This window comes from Spodoptera frugiperda, chromosome 10 (genome assembly GCF_023101765.2).
Source record: "Spodoptera frugiperda isolate SF20-4 chromosome 10, AGI-APGP_CSIRO_Sfru_2.0, whole genome shotgun sequence".
In the NCBI taxonomy this organism is placed as follows: domain Eukaryota; kingdom Metazoa; phylum Arthropoda; class Insecta; order Lepidoptera; family Noctuidae; genus Spodoptera; species Spodoptera frugiperda.
Window position 1 is genome coordinate 5990607 of NC_064221.1, and position 18176 is coordinate 6008782.

At 35.5% G+C, this 18176-nt stretch overlaps 1 protein-coding gene across 6 annotated transcripts in view; it reads left to right on the plus strand.

The window, feature by feature from the left end:
- Positions 1–1921: 1921 nt before the first annotated feature.
- Positions 1922–18176, plus strand: part of LOC118277092 (A disintegrin and metalloproteinase with thrombospondin motifs 16) — a 155931-nt gene continuing 139676 nt past the window's right edge. For 3 of the 6 annotated variants that reach the window (XM_035595762.2, XM_035595760.2, XM_035595761.2), the window contains exon 1: positions 1922–2144. The gene's annotated coding sequence lies outside the window, so the exon portion shown is untranslated. The remainder of the gene's footprint in view (positions 2145–18176) is intronic. The other 3 variants (XM_050696400.1, XM_035595763.2, XM_035595764.2) reach the window with 1 other exon arrangement.

The following is an 18176-nucleotide window of genomic DNA, read 5'->3' on the forward strand; positions in this document are numbered from 1 at the left end:
TATGATTGTTACTACTAATAGGATTACATGAAAACTTTACAAAACTGGCTGAAAATTATAACAGTGCTGACTCCATTTTTTTTTAATTATAAGGCTAGTTAGACTTGTTCATAAGACCTAAAACTTGTTTTTTAATAATCGATTATTTAATGGTATCGCGTGTGTTATTATATCGTCCGGCTGATCGTGGCGCCCTGAATTTTATACCCCTGACCAGTTGCGCACGCGCATCATAGAGACGTTCTTGTTAACGTTTCTTTGTTTTAATTTTAGGTGCGGTCTTTGTGCTGTTAAGGAGGAGGTTGTTGATAAAAAAGTTGAGCAATAAAGTTTACATACGAACTATATGCAGTGATTAGTTACCGATTATTGGCATATATGGGCTGTAACTATTTTAGAAATATACGTTTTTTATAGAGGGTAAATTAACAAATCCCCTGATGGTAAGAAATCATGGACACCCCTCATGCTCTTGATGAAGAGTCCCTCTGTGACTCGAAACTAGTAGAACTTTTCTCCATAATGTAGGCTTGTAAACCGTGACTTTTTAGTTAATTTAGTATCTTTCATGATAGTTATTATAAAAAATGGAAGTAATAGCTTCTTGAATATAATATTGTTACGTTATTTTAAGAATAAGTAACTAAATAACTGGATCTTAAATTTTATCTTAATCAGAATATTCAAACTTGATTTAGGTAATCCAAATAATGAGTACGTACGAGTACCAACTGACGGATTATTGGGGCGAGGCTACGATTAAATAATAATTAAACAGATTAATTATTAACACTTCATTTATTCACTGCTCTGTTATACTTAATATTACGTAAATGCTTATTTCCGTTTGTATAGTACTTATGTTATGTAGTGACCGAAATACATATGTATGTACTTTTTTTAAGGGGTGAATATCATCCAAAGACTTCTCCCGCCTTGGGTGAGGCGAGAGGGAGTGTTAGACTCTTACTGACTAAATAAAACTACCCCGTGCCTACTCCTACTTTTAGAAAAAGAGTTGTTTAGAGTCAACGGTACGTATAGAGTAATAAAGTTGTAAGTATTTTATTTAAATACTAAGCCACATAATCTATTGATTAACTTGAATTAAAATTATTTAAAAAACTATATTAGAAAAATTAAACACACTTTTCTACTATCAAAAAGACATTCTCTTTGACAATTTTCAGAAAAAAACGTAGATCGCATCGCAACAATGTCTGAACCCCGTTGATGTCTTTTGTAGGGACGAGTTTGGCAAACTCCAGATTTGTGTTCTATAACATTTTTATTGTATTTGCAATTATGTTAATGGATTTTAGTATCCTTAAACCAATTTAATAGTATGTTTATTGCGTTTTAATTGCCTACTAAATCCATTTTATACACAAAGATTTTTAAGGTAATCTAATTCAATATTCCACGAATTTATGCTCCTTTTTGTATGTAAAAAACTATTTAAAATTGTTTATTTGTCTAGTGTTATTTCCTAAAAATAAACTCGTTTCATTCATTATTATATAAAAACCGTTTAAAAATTAATTCGGATTTTATGACTCTGTTCAATGAAAGCAAATTAATTTTGTGATAAAATGTTAATTGTCTACATTTAACAGTCAACTTAATTTAAAATTAAGTTTAACGAACAGTTTATTAAAACTTAGAATAAATGACAGTCTTATAAAGCACAAATAAATCAAATGCAAATAAACGCAGCTGTACTAAGCGAGACAAATAAATAACCGATCTAAAAATAAATAATGTAACAGTGCCAAGTTCCAATAACCTCCGAATGAAAAACCCCAAACTAACGGGAAACGGGACTCGATCCAGCAGGTAAGGTTCAGGTTCCATTTTCAAAAAGCCGTTCGCGCCCCCACTCTTGAAAAGCGAAGGTTTTATTACGTGGGGAGGCGCGCGCGCTCGCCAGTCGCCCGCTCGCCGTCGCAAGCGCCGCACGCGCCGCGCGGCATTAGTTTTCCCACACACGGAAAAATTGTGTCGCGAGTGCGTTTGAACCTTAAAAAAGACCCTGTGCCCATTCACCCAATGAAGGATTATGTGCATGGCTGACAAGTGCTTCAACTGTGATTTCCTCTACGTCAGTGCCCCCGGCCCTCCCTTTCTACGTTAACCCTTACACGGTGAGTACATTATGCAACTCGGAACTGTTACTGAAAGTTGCGAAACCATTTTTGTTGAAATATCCGCCCCGGGGCGCTAATGGCCGCTGTTAGAATATACGTGCGTAAATATTCATGTAAGATGCAGTCTGTCTGTCCAGTTGTGTGTATTGAAATGATTGTTCGGGCGATATCGATCCGGTTTTTTTCGATATATAATTTTATTTAATAGGTCTTGTGTCTGATGGGGAAGGTCACAGCGTCAGTAACGTGCAGTCACTTTTTATATTTTAGGTAACGCAAAGACAAATTAAAATTAAAATACAATATAAGCAACAAAAATTGCGAAAACGAGCTTACATTTTTTTTCGGAGAATCGATGAGGACAAATCGAAAACAAATATTAATATAATGTTAATAAAATCAGGTGTCAAGCATTTACATATTTTTTATTTTATGAACAAAAGGTCGTGTAACTTGACACCCTTAGGCCCAACTATTGTAACACACTCAAAACTCGCTCGATCGTGAATCAATTATGAATCAACGTCGACATGGTTGCCGGGCCGCTTACCCAACGCGTTGGGCAATTACTTAATTAAACAGTGTTTGTAAATAAAAACGCAACCGACAACATATCAGTTGTTAAGTGAAAAAATTGGTTTATTGCAATAAATATATTTTAGTGTGTCTCACGCGATCTACTCATTCTTTTCGATAGTTGCTGTTGCCAACTGTCTTGATGTTTGCTAGTCTATCTTGTGGTTAGTTAACGTTCTATTTTAAAAAGTAAAGCGTAAAAATAATTGTTTAGAAATGAATTGATAATTTACTCTTACATAAATAAAATATATAATAACCTACGTATATTTAGTTATGTGATTTGAAACTGAATTTAATTTACTTTTAGAAATCTATATAGTACATTGTAAGTTCAAGTGTGGTACATACAAGTCATTTAAGCAATGTTTACTTTTGCAGTAATAATTCGTGTAGCAGTACATTAAGCAAAGTAAATGTATAGCCACAAAACTGAATCATCTAAATTTATTATGCATGCATTTGCATATAATTTCATGGAAGCTTTATCATATTCCTACAAAGGAATTTGACAGAGATTGGTATTAACAAAAAATAACTTTTATTGCAAAAACTATAAGATCGTTTTTCGATAACCACATAACATTCGAGTTCCATTAGTACGTATAAATTTAAGAAAAATATCGATCGCATGTTGCGAGTTTCGATTAAAAATATATATATATTGTATACCTATATGCTAGCAATCGGAAAAAAACTGTCGTTTCTAATGTAATTTTAAATATTTTATTGATTCTATAATCCGGTCACTTGACAAACCTGTATGACAACCTTTGAACTATAAAGGTGTTTCTATCATGTGCGAATTTGCGAATACATCTTGAAACATACTAGTAACTTGTTACAATGTTCTAAATGTCGTACTCAGAAACTTAAACTATTCCCTAGTGACAATTTTGCTCCGAAAACCATTGCCAAGGACTGGACTGGGTTATATAGAGAAGAGAGAGCATTAAATGATTCTAAGTACGGCGATAATTATGTCAAGTAAGTAAATGTATCCTAAAATATGTTAATACTTAGGGATTTTGTGTTAAAACACAAGGGATTTTGTGTTTTTAGAGATTTTAGCAAAAAAATAAAAATGATTTACAAAAACTTTTTGGTGCGTAAAGATTTTTTGGTGTTTTGAAAATTGTGTTCGACAATGTAAAAACTTAAAAATATTAAAAGTATTTTGGAGGTAAGATGTTGCAGTCTTTAAATAGACATTAAAGTGACACAGACTAAATGATTTCCTAACAGCTCGTAGCTGTAGATGTTTCAACAGTTGCCTAATAAACAGCGTCTGAAAAGGTTATTACAAATCTTTCAATTATTTTTTTTTACATTGACTGCAATTTTCCCTTTAAAAATAAAGCTTTGGTTCCAATTTTATGGCTATAATTTTAATTTTGTTATAGCCTTTTAACATATGGGTTTGAAAAAGGTGGAAAACCCGAGCTAAAATTAAGTGTTGACGTGTGATGCGACCGTGAAGATTAAAATTCAACGCACTCCTCAGGAGAGGATGTCCATTGGATTTTGATAAAGATTTCAAATTAAGTATCAATGACAATAGATCTGCTAGCAATGACAATACTTCTCTTATCAACAAATGATATAGTCGTGATGATAAGTAGTTAAATAGTTGACACATGACATTTATTTATTTTTGACAGTGACATCTGTCATCTGTTAAAAATCTAGTGTCATATATTAACAGATCAATTTTAAATTTAGCATTTTTTACTAGTTTTATGTTTTTTATATTATTATATTAGGAAATTAGTTATAATTAGGGTGTATATGAACGTGTCCTAATGCCGGCAGTCGTTTGTCTCCACTCTGTTGATTCGTCTATGTTGTATAAATATTTAAGGACCGGTGGTGTCAAGCGGATTCTCTTGTTTGGTCAATTTGCGTTACATCATCATTAATAGGGCAATATACTATATTTCATTTGCCAATAGGCATTAAGGATTAGTTAGAAATAATAATATACCGACTCTCTCGGTTATGCGAAGGCTTTGCTAATTTATGTCAACCGCATTTTAATTTGTGGTTGATTTAAAATGTGGATGATTTTTCTTATTTATTTCAGCTCAAAAACTAAGAAAAATAAAGATTTCCCTTGAATACACATTAATAATTATTCAAAATGTTTGTCTAACTAAAAGATGTGATTTTTTCTAAATGGTCAAGTATACTAGAATAGATCGTAAAAGAAAAAGAAATATATTTTAACGGCTATGGCTATCAATTGAAATGTTCAAATAAAATGTGACTAATAAGTCCTATATCTGACGTTGGTAAATTTAATTCGTCAACCTAAAGATTAAATATCAATACCTAGATAACAGGTATTCACAACTTCTTATTGAAAATTAAATATATTTTACAATATTTACATTCCACATTGTATTATCTAGGTATTAGTTTTTTGTTAATATACAGTGTGAATTAGAAAAAAACTAATAATACTTATTTAACAAATCATAAAATCTATCTAAGAGTTACATAAGACGACAATTTTTTAATGTCATGTTAATTTTTTTACGATTTTTGTAAGCAATGTGACATAGAGATAAAACCATTTTTTTTAAAGGAGGAAAATCATCCCATATTTTCTCCCATCTATGATGAGGCGAGAGAGAATGTCAGACTTTTACTGACTAAAAAACAACTCGTTCCTACTCTTGCTCTTCGAGCCGGAGCCCCAGTAGCCTGCTAGGTAGTCCGCAGCTCTGGGTCAGGCATCAGCTCTACTGAACCTCACCTGTGGTGATCTGATCGCTCTATGAGGAACGCGACGCGCCGTACGCGGGTCTGCCCGCAAGACATAAACACTGAGTTTCTAATTTGATGTTATACCTACCGATACACAAGATTTTAATTGCAATAAGTTTTATTATTTTATTACTTCTAAAACAAATACGTATACTTAATGTACCTTCTATACTAGCCAATCTTTCCAATACCAATATAGACTGAAAAATAAAACTAAATTAGTACAAAAAGCCATATTTTTGTTGATAACCTTTTAATGTGTGTGATTCACGTGTGTTCAGTGATTTACGGTAATTCGTTGTCAACCGGTTTTGTCAACTTATTATCTTGTGGTGTCAACGTTTTTTTTTTGTGTAGAATTATTTGAAGCAAGCGTTGTGGGAGATATTTTGTATAATGTAACATTGGTATTATCCCTGAAGGGGTGTCTGAAATGGTGTTAGTCGTTGATAATGCTATTGCTCCAACTTTGAAGGATTATGGAAAGGAAAGACTCTGCAGATTAAAACAATACCAGATCCAGCCTAGTCCCATTACAAAATTTAAAGGTTCAGTTCTTATGTGGTATAGACTAATCTATCCTTCAACGTAAATTTATAAAAAGATACCTACAGTAATGCCTACAATAAAAAACCTACAATATACTGAGTGAGAGAGATAGAGATCTACGGTTCTCGACAAGGATATTTCACGAAAAACAATCATCTAGGCGTGTTAAAAATACTACTTAAGAGACACTATTGTTAAATAAAACCATGGTAAAACTTTCCAAGTTTAGTTGCCAAGTAAACAAATCACACAAAAACATAAAGTGTGAATTATTATATTGTCGACACAAACGATTCAATAAATCGATGGCTCACAAAATTTATTCAACATTATTATATACAACGTGTAATTTTTAAATACCAGTATACACGTATAAATTATGCATCATCATCATCAGCAGCCTGTTCTCGTCCACTGCTTATGCTTAAATTATGCATATTTCCACTAAATTCTAATTCAAACAAAACGATACTGACGACAGTATAGTAATTATTTAAAAACTATTTCTATTAACATAATTATATTAAGATCGGGTCAGAAAATAGACGAAAAAAAATAAATCAAAAGGGCAAAGTAAGGATGTTAATACAAAAAATATTTTCGTTCCAACATTAATAAATTCGATTAATTTTTAATAATCGTATTAAGAATAAATACTATGAATAATTCATTGGAATGAATATTCGGATCCAGTTATTTTTTTTTGTATAAAAATGTTTAGGCTTAGTTTATGTACGAATAGGCTTGAATTTGACGTGTCTGACTCGTGTTATCAAATTACATTTAATTTAAGAAGAAATATTGTATTGTATTTCATTTGTTTAAATATAGCGTGTGATGTATTTTCCAAATACAAATGATGTGTCAAAATATGTATCCATATAGCTTAGACTTTTTGAAACAGATCTTTAGAGTATTTTTGCTTTGAGTGTGTAATCTAGTCTAAACGTACATTATGTACATTTTAGATCTGATAAAAAATCTAAACATCGCATTTAGCTGATAAAGAGTGAAACTAAAAACTACTCGCATGTGTGTGTAGGTACACAGATACACAATCAACAATGACATTATTAGTTGTAAACAATAATACTTTGTTTATAAAACTGCTTTTGTTTAGGATTCGATTGTAATGAGGTCACCACTACCAATTTTACGACTGATTCCGTACGTAAACTGAATATAAAATGTGTCAAAATTGTCTGTCCAATAAGCAAATCTAGTAAACATATAGATAGGTAATTGAAATTGACCTTTAATGTATTTTTTTTATAATAACTATCATGAGATCCTGTAATCATGTAAATTAATGGAGAAAAGTTTAAGTCATTATGAGCAGCATGCGCAGATGCGGCGACTTTCTACCTATAGATTTGGCTACTGGAGGTAGAAAAATCATCATCTTCATCATATCAGCCACATGACGGTTAAATGCTGAACAGACTCTTCCAATGACTTACAGATCGGCTTGTTGGTAATGGCAGAACAGTTCACAAAAAACGTGACAAAAATTATATCTTTATTAAACAAATAGATTGATAGGATATATTGAAACTGGCTTTAATATTTGATAGTTTATGTTACAATCACGACTTAGCGAGAAATTTAGAAAACGTTAAACAATAATAATAAAATCATAGTGATCGATTAAGCAAAAAATTCCAATAATAATGTCGTAAAATTTGGTATTAATGATGTAATAAATAATTAATTAATTCGTTTTTATTAAAATAGCGAATAGAAACCTAATGGTGTTATGTTTTATTTGCTATATATATTTTTAGTGAAGATATTTAAGAAAAAAGGATTGCTTTGGTTTTTTAATGTTCTAGATAGAACTAAATTAGTTTTGTATATACTCATGTCTTTTTATAGATGATCAGCCTTATAACTAGGTTGTAGTTTAACAGAAAAGTCAAAGTACATACATATTGTGCATACTATCATCAATTTTAAAACACTCTGATCATACAGGGTATGCTCCAGAAAAACGCTACATTATATTTTTTTTATAATATTAGGAATCATTAAAGCTCTGTATATGAGCTACAATTATTAATCTAGCTCTCCAACCATTAATATAGTTTCTTTTTATTCTATCATTCGGCCAGACTTGTGCAAAACATCGTGCAAACGGGTTATCATAATCGTGGCTTTTGCACAAAAAATGTGCAGTTGCACAGGTTTGCACGAAATGCTGCGTAACAGTTCAAGTATGTTATTGTTACCGTTTAGGGCAGGTTTTGTAATTACGTTTTACGATAGAATAGATTGTTAAGTTACATAAATACGTTACGTTACGTTTTTATACAATTATACTGAGAATAAAGTCTGCCAAAGTATCATTAAAATTATTTTAACATATTTTTTTATCAAGTCGTCTTGACTTGTTGGTAATCCCAATGCTAGCAATGACAATTAACACATAACAAGCAAAATTATGTCTTAGCACTAAAAAGATTAGACTGTAATTTCTTCACTAGTTGCTATGCACGTCCGAACACCGATAGCAAGATAAAGTATATAATCAGCTGTTTGAATGACAGTGTAAAGGTTATCAAGAAGTCTGAAATGTTCATATTTTAATACATTTATCTGTCTTTTAACCTAATTTATACAACATGAACGGTGTACGAATATCGATAAAATGTACTGTCGAGTCGCCAGCAGGTCAACATATCCTTTACTGTTAAATTTCTTTATTATAATTTCAACTTTAGACTTATTGATTTAAAGTTTACAATCCAATTGATGGATTGGATTAGGTTGATCTGCTGACGACTGTTCACACGAAGCTATGTGTACCAGTATATCATGGTCTCACTTATTACAATCTTTCTGCACATTCGACGGTCAATTTATGCTGGTTGTATACCTATAGTTTGATGTATAGCGTTATATACTTACTTTTAAACATATCTTCTCTCATCTTCCGTGTTGTTTAAGTGTATATTCCTTTGTTTTGGTTTTTAAAAGGTTAGTAAACTTGGACTGCAATGATTAAATATTATTATTTGGTCGTTGCTACCTACTACTGCAAACGTTTGTGTTATGCCCATTCTTTAAAACATATTTATAAAAATGACTGCTTGTTCTTTTAATTAAAGTTCCAGCATTTATTTAAATTAGGCACTTTAAGGTATAGCTTCCCTTTTTTTTTTTTTTTTTTTTTTTTTTTCAGGGGGGAAAATCATCCAATGACTTCTCTCGCCAGGGCAAAGCGAGAGGGAGTGTCAGACTCTTACTGACTAAAAACCACCCCGTTCCTACTCCTGCTTGTCGAGCCGGAGCCCCGGTAAACCCGCTAGGTAGTCCGCAGCTCCGGATTAAGCATCAGCCCTACTGGGCCCCATCTGTGGTGGTCTGATGGCTCTTTGAGGCGCGCGCGGAACGCAACGCGCCGCACGCACGGGTCTGGTTCTGGTCGGGCGGCGAGCTACCCTTGCTCGCCGTCCGCAGACCCGCACTTACGGTGGCCGGAGATCGTCACGCGATCCCCGACGCCCGGAGTGTCTTTCGCGTCGGCTAGGGCGTGAGGAAGTTCGTTCCCTCACGCGTCCCGCCTCCTCCTTAGCTAGCATAACTGCTTCGCAGAAGGAGGAGACGGCATCCCAGTCCCCCTCGCTCCGCACCATGGTCTGAACCAAAGCCGGACGCGAGAGGTCGCCGTCGCCGATCACTTCCCTGAGGGCACGGCGGTGCTCAGCCCACGCAGGGCAGACCGCAACCGTGTGTTCCACCGTGTCCTCCGGGCGGTCTTCGCAGTGATGACACCCGGGCGTTTCCTCCCGCCCAATCAAAAACAGGAACCTACCGAAACTCCCATGTCCGGTAAGCACCTGCGTCAGGCGGTAGGTGAGGACGCCATGGCGCCTCTCTAGCCACTCCTCAAAGAGGGGACTTACCGCTGCAATGACAGCGAGCCCAGCCCTCGGTTGCGACAGTCGTTGCTGCCAATCCGCCATGAGATCGCGCCGGAGCTCGTCCCACCACGCAATAATCTGGCGCGGCAGCGGAGTTTCGCCCCGGCGACGCGCGTCGGCGCGCAGACTAAAGACGCGCGCGAGCACTTTCGCCTCCAAATCCCACGGCGGTAATCCGGCAAGGAGGTTCGCCGCCTCCCCGGAGATCGTGCGATATCCACGGATCACCCGGATGGCCATGACCCTCTGGGACGTGAGCAGCGTCCGAGTTGGCCGCCGCATCAGGTTCGGCGCCCACACAGGGGCGCCGTAGAGGGCCATGGACCGCACGACCCCCGCATACAACCTCCGGCAGGAGGCATTTGGCCCCCGAGGTTGGGCAGGAGCCGCTTAAGCGCAGCCCCCGTCCGTTCCAACTTAGGAGCCAAACGTCGGAAATGCTCCACGAAGTTCCATCGACTGTCGAGGACGAGTCCTAGGTACTTCATCGTCGTCTCGACGCCGATGGTAACCCCTCCTGCCGTTATTTGGGACCCACCTGGAGGTGGCGCGTTCCCGCGGCCATGAAAGCACATGGCCTCGGACTTGTGGAGCGCCACCTCGAGTCCCAATTGCCGGATCCTTGCAACGACTATCGCAACCGCTGTCGTCATTAAATTGGCCGCCGCCTGGTGCGATCTCCCGTGCGCTAGCACCAGCGTGTCGTCGGCGTAACAGATTACGCTGACGCCGTTCGGGAGGTCGGTGCGCAACACCCAGTCGTAACCGATGTTCCACAGGAGCGGCCCCAAAACCGAACCCTGTGGAACACCGCGCGACATTTCTCGCCTGTTCCACTCGCCCTGGCGACCGGGGAACGTAACATACCTGTCTGACAGGTAGGCCTCGATTACACGACGGAGGTAGGTAGGCACCCGGTGGTACCGAAGTGCCCCTAGTATGCAGCTCCAGGGTAGGGAGTTAAAGGCGTTGGCGATGTCTAGAGACACCGCCACGACGACCTTACCCCTGGACACTGCAGTCCCCGTCGTGAGGTCCCTTACGCGCATGATGGCGTCCACCGTAGAGCGCCCTCTGCGGAAGCCGAACTGGCCATCCGCGAGGTCCGGCCCAAATTCGGACAAGTGCAAGGTATAGCTTCCCTACTATCCATACATCGTATACTCGAGCTGAGCATCTTCGTCGCACAGCTACTTTGCGACGGCGCATATTCATAGCACATGTTACTCCCATAGTTACATAGCTTTTTATGAGTGGAAATGATCACATGGTTTCAAAATTTAGCTATTATATCGTCGCGGCATAGCTACAAAGCACATTTCTGGTAGAAAAATCACCCTTACAGTTTCCATTTTCTCCTAAAGAGTCTAAATGCCATTACCTAAACATATCCCATTATGTTCACTTTACTTCTGCCGTTTCCATCTCAATAAAACCTTTTCCAAGTAATTCGAAAGAGACACAGCTACTCGGACACCGGTAAACAAATATTGAACACGAAGGCAAATACAAATAGACTTACTCGTATTTAAAGAACATGCTTTGACTCCTTTTCCTTACGGCCTTGCATAGTTTAGCATCCGAGATAATTATAATTAATCTTTATTCTCTTCATCTCAACGTAAAAATATTTAAATCATGGATGTATGTAAATAATATATAAGGTGTTCTAAAAGTATCTGCTACGGCTTTAATGGGAGGTAGTGTTGTATTTGAAGATTACAATAGTGAAGAAATTTCGTTCCCTGGACTAGTTAATTAAATTTGAGAACTTAAAGAAGTTAAATAAACATTGACTCTACTATGCATAAAGTGGTTTACAAATACGCACCATGCGTGGTTATACACTATACAATGCGTGGCTATACAAATTCGCACTATGTAGCCACTGAGACAGTGAAAGAGATAGCTCTTTCATAACAAACACATACGTAGATTTTTTGTATGAAAAAAGAATTACTATAATCTTCAAACACAACATTGCCACATTAAAGCCGTGGCAGATAATTTAAGAACACTTTATATAAATATTTTAAAACTGAGATTGTTTTAAGTTTATTTCGTTTAAGTTAAAACAGGATGTACAGTATTCCTTCTCATTGTGAAACAAAGGCGAATGTTTATAATATAATATACAATTTTTGGTAGTTTTGAGAGTGGGACTCATGTTGAACTTCTTGTAAGATAATTAAATTAACGTACGTAGTAATGTAAATATTGTGTGAGAAAAGTTATAATACGCAAGAAGGATTAATGTGTCGATTTGCTTATATGGAAGAAAAAGGTTTCTTAAAATTTTCTTTTGCAAATACTTATTTGACTGCACGGTTGACGTTGACTATTTATGTGATTTACAAACTGTTGCTTCGGGACTAAGGGTCACGTGTATGCGAACTTGTATGTTTGTAAACGCACCCACAACACAGGAGAAAATCCTAGTGAGGGAGAACATTTTTTTTCAAAAGAAAATAATAAGGTTTTCTCTACTGCTATTGTATCCAATATATTACATAAACACATCAAGCACCCACACAAAAGAAAACGCACGCAACGAAAATTATTAAACGTTATTAAACCTCATTGCAGCGAAAAAAGCAAACGGGGTAAGTGGGTCAACCCTAATCTTGCATAAAAAAGTATAACCCGAGCCGGTGCACTAGAGCGTTGTATTGCCACAACGTTGGCCAACTCGCAGCTTGAGAAACTGGCAACCCTGAAGGAAATTAGGGGACATTATCCATGCTATCATTTCTTTGTAAGCAAATTGTGAGCGAGGTCACTCGAGATGGTCTCTAGTCTCGATAATGATTGTAGAGATGTAACGCGGCTGCGCAAAAATTGAGTCAGTATTGAATTAGTATTATTTTTGTATGATTCTGTAAAAGTTTTACTATTTTTATTTCTTCTTCTTTTAATTTGTATATATTTTAGGGGTTGTATATGGTTAAATTTTCAGGTAAAAGTAAGTTTTTATGATGCCATTCTTTTCCTCTGTCGTTTCGCTCTTCGCAGAGTGGTCGTAGTCACGTTGAGGTATTTGTAGGTGAATGCTGCCCTCCCTGTTTGTGGACTACCTGGCGCAGTCTGACTCAGAGTTTCCTGTAGCCAATTTCACCTGATCAGTCCAGTGAATGGGTGATCTGCCTTGTGATCTGGTCCCCTCTAATTTTTCTACCGTTATGAAGTCATAATAACGCCATTTACAATGACAAATAAGCAAAATTTACAAACAATATTTGGATATTTTTGTTGTTAAAATTTGGTAAACTTGGTAGTCTATTAGTTGTTTCTCTATCTATTATATATATGAGTGGTGATTGCAATTGTTACATAAGGTAACCATACGAGTTTATGGTGATTAATTTGTATTCGTATAAATCCGTAGTGGGTAGCAGACGGGGTATTCGTGAAAGATCAACGAACTGATACAAATGAGGAGAAATCGAAATATTTCTTTGATCTCTGAACCTTGAATTTAATTTTCTCTGTGATGCGATACAATAATCCGAAATTGCTTGCATTTCAACAAAATATAATGATATAGAGTTAAATTTTATTGTTTTGTGGTAGTGGCAAAGTGCTTCTTTATATAAACCTTCTTGACTTTAATTAGGTGTATCTAGCTTTTTTATGGAATAAGCCGGTGAACGAGTAGACGAATCACCTGATGGTAAGCAATCTTGGATGGTCACTTGAAACACCAGGGGCGTTACAAGTGCGTTACCGGCCTTTTGGGGGTTAGGAATTTAAGGATGTTTGGGGAATTGAGAAGTTGCTCTCCAAACTCGATGATTACATCTAGATCACTTTAGAAGATTAGAAAATTTTCCTTTTATAAAGCTATACTCTTCTTGTATCCTATTAAAAAAAAACTTTAGATCCTATCCTAGTAGTAAGAACAGCTTCGTAGCCTAACAAAATTTAACGAGTTATCACTAAGCACTGACGTAACAATGTACCGTTCTATTGGAAGGCAATAAACGCCCGTATATACATATACCTAAGTATGTATATATGCATATATTTTGTTCTTCCACTGTTTTGTGTCTACTGAATAATTTTACGTTACATAGCCAAGCATGTTTGTAGTTTTATATTGTAAAATGTAAAGTTTAATAATTATTTTTTCCATCGAAGAGGCTTTTACTGCATAGTAAGACTAAAAGAAATATAAAATTCGCTTATCATGTTGAAGCTCCTTACTTATAATGTGGCTATTATATCATACAACACAAACAGCCCAATTTCAAATTCGGTGCTGTAACTGTATTTTTTTCTAAAATTACAATTAAAAACAAACTTTATTCGACCTGGAAATTAAACTCAAAAACACTAGCTTAGTTTAAAAGCATTACACATAATATAGTAATTTAGTTCAAACTTCCGACTTGTTACAATTTAATTAATTGTACTATTTTCTGTGTACAATTTAATTGATTGTACTATACTGCGTTACATGGTCATTAATACATAAAATGTCGCAATTGTAATCTGTATCCGATAACCGATCTAATTATAAATCCATCTAAAAGAGAAAGTGTAACTGGTCGGTTACATCATTAGCATAAAATGTAGTTTACAGGTAAAGTACTTACTGATATTGCTGTAGTTATTATCATAGTAAATTCCTTAGTAAAACTTATTTCCCTGAACGCAAACATAGAACCGTTGCAAAGTTTAAAATAGAACAAATAAGTACTTTAAAGTGTGTAAGAAACCTATTAAATGGCGCTCTGTAGTTGTTGTCTATGTATAAAAATCAGATAGGACAGAATTTTGCCTACACTTTTATGCCTACTACGACCCTAGTCTTATTACCGTGTGTCTCTAGAACCGATATTCGATTAACCATCTTCACGTGATTAAGTAACAAACAAGTATAAATCAAATATTAAACTTTCGCATTACTACCTATAAGTATAGATAAAGTTCAACAATCTAACAATATAAATCTGTAGATAACTAACAAATTGCCTCAGAGAGGATACTGCACATGCAGTGTTACATAACATCTGACATCTCCACCAGTGTGTATTTAGCAATCATCTTCTTAAAAGCTATATTTAATCGGTGTTGCAATACTTTCGCCGCATGCCCGACCTCATGACACGGTAGTTTGACCTCTCTGTGCATTTATTTACTCTTTGGTACTATTACGTTTTATGTGGGAACTTTTTGGTAATATTTTGGCAACACTTTTATATAATCTCTTAGTATTGTACTGTACTATCTAATGTTATTGCAAAATAGGTCTTATAGAGATCTAGATTTGTTATGTAAATTACGGAACTTATTATTTGGTACTTAGAATGGATTTTTGAATGTAGCTAGGTAATTTTCTTGGGTCATTTGTGTCTTTTTGTAAATCATTCTTTCTAATCCGTTGTTCGTTAATTGTGGGAGTTGTTTGAAATGATGTTGCTTAATAGGTTATATCATATTAATGGAGGCTGTCAAGAGAAGTAATATGTTCGTTTTTAACTGCGTAATACTTGAGCGGTTATCACTGGCAGCTTATAGTTTGTCATTAGTTTCAACCAGTCCGTCAGAGAGCCATCAAATGTTTATTTTTTTTTATGAGCGTGTCGTGAACTATAAAACATACTGCCACTGTACAATGTACACCAACATTTTACCATTTGTTTTTTAAGTCCCATGTAATAGGAGGTGTTGTGTAAAAAATTTCTAAAAACCCAACAAAACTTTGCCCGAACCGGGTATCGAAGCCGAGACCCCTTGCTCGGCCATCGCACTTGCAACCACTCGACCAACGAGGCAGTCATACTAGACCAGCAAAAATACAGAAAATGAACATGGAATCAAACCTAGAACATAAATCTTGCAAACTATACTCATACTAGACCAAAAACCACCAAAGATTGCATAAATACAAATTACATGCAGCAAGGTACCTCAGGATAACTGTACAAAGGGCAACGACCCGAGTTCAAACAATATATCTACATACATACATAATACGAATGTCTGTTTGTCTGTAAACGTGTCGTGAGTCCCTAATATCGTAGTCCAGAGTAACAGTAAAGGATTACATAGTATGTGCTAAGTTAAAGGAACGCTAAAACTGTTAGGTTCTGCATACTTTCACGTGTTGGTGTGAAATTCTATGTGGAGGACTAAGGGGGAGGCCTTTGTTCAACAGTAGACGTCTTCTGGCTGATGATGATGATGTGTGACATTAATTTTAAGCTGATATTTATTATTTGAAGGTTAGGTAGAGGTGGTCAAACTCCTATTGCAGCTCCATTCAAAGGTTTGTCTGTAAGAAATCGCCTTGTGTGATAAGACCGACCATTGTACATTATGCTTATTTATGTGTTTATGTTCCTGTGTCGTTGGTGTGTTTAATTCCTACAAGTTCACATCAATATGACACCCAGATCTGAAACAACAATTTGTGGATCACACAAAGAGTTGCCCTGTGCTGAAATCGAACCTGCTACACGTTGCGGACTGCAGTAATTATTATTCTTTACCAAAATTATTCTTAAAGTACTTAAATCACAGTTAAGAATAACTTGACTAACAAGCAAGATAAATTAGTTAAGAATAGAGTCAAAGTCGTTTGGAAATTGATAAAGAGCGCATTGAATACAAATCCATTAGGTACACTTATATTTCTGAAGTTACGAAACTAACTAAGCACTAGTAACGAAATAAAAGTTTTAATTAGACCCATCTACATTTTGAACTATCTCTCAAACCGTTTAATTTCCAATACAACTTAATTTCTTACTCACATCTCAAGAGCAAGGTGAGTGTCCTGTAACCACTTCGAAATCCCATCAAATTGAAGTCTCTAACACTTAAAGAAAACCACAAAATTAGCTATTGTCTTCTCCTTCGTCTAATGTAGAAACCGTTGGTCCAAACATAAACATATACGGTAATCATATATACATGTCATATATGATATTTCAAAGAAGTACTACAACGGTATATTTTGTTCTCATATTTGCAATACCAATAGTTTTCTCTAAACCAACACTTGATAGTGTTAGTGCCAATAAAGTGCTTAAAATAAAATCTTTTTACATTTTGAAGTATATATTTTTTTTGGTGACCTAATATTATAGAGATATGCGTGTGAATCATAGCAATAAGTTTAGATGGTTACGGTATTTTACGCTTGTTTATCATTTTTATTAAAAAGTAGTGTAACACACTCTTCCGAAATAGACATTAGATGTTTGACATGTGAGAATAATTATGATTTTTATTTCAAACTAGCTGACCCGTTAAACTTCGTACCGCCTCAAACAAACCTTCTCTGGACTTCCACTAATAATTCAAGACTAAAATTAGCCAAATCGGACCAGCCGTTCTCGAGATTAAGCGAGACTAACGAACAGCAATTGTTTTTTATATATACCTATACAGATATTATGCTGAACGATCTGAAATTTTGGAATAGTAGAGCTACATTTTTTCATTCAAGAAAATATGCATCAGCAATATAATTGTAAACATGTATGTACCTAAAAATACCTATTAGTTAAAACGTAGGTCAGGTTGTATTTGTAATTAGTTTTCAGTCTTAACCATCAATGGTAATTGGCCAAACGTCTTTGGCTGCACTTAGAATATTTTACTCTACTACGTAAAATCTGTTACAAAGGAAAATCGTTATGTTAATAGAAGATAATTAGTTAACAAAAAATGCAGAATACTATTGTACAAAATAGAACGTATATTTCAACTCATTATTAAACTAAATGTGACATAATTATGGTATTCGTTGGTTTACAAGAATGTTCGATTTTAAATATTAATATTTTTTAAGCTAACATCTGTCTGACTATCTCCTTATATTAGGCTGTTTAGTTTTACAAAATGATAAATAATGCTTCTAAGACACATAGAAAGATCTAGAAAAAACAGAATGACTATATGTATAACAAAATCTGTTAACTTCGGTATCTATTTCAATGGATTACTAGTGTGAATTCACATGTATTTACCTAACACTTATTACATGAATTACCATAAGCTAATATTAGTAATTTCTTTGCATTTCCCTCCGCTAGTAAATAACGGTGTTCACAAATATTCTCTAGTGTTGATTTTCGCACTTCTCTCGAACATAATCGGTGATTCTGAATATGTTTATTAACTTATATTTTTGGTAGTACAACGTACGATGGTGACCCATAACGGGATTCAGATTATTGTCAAATTTCCAGCTATGTATATT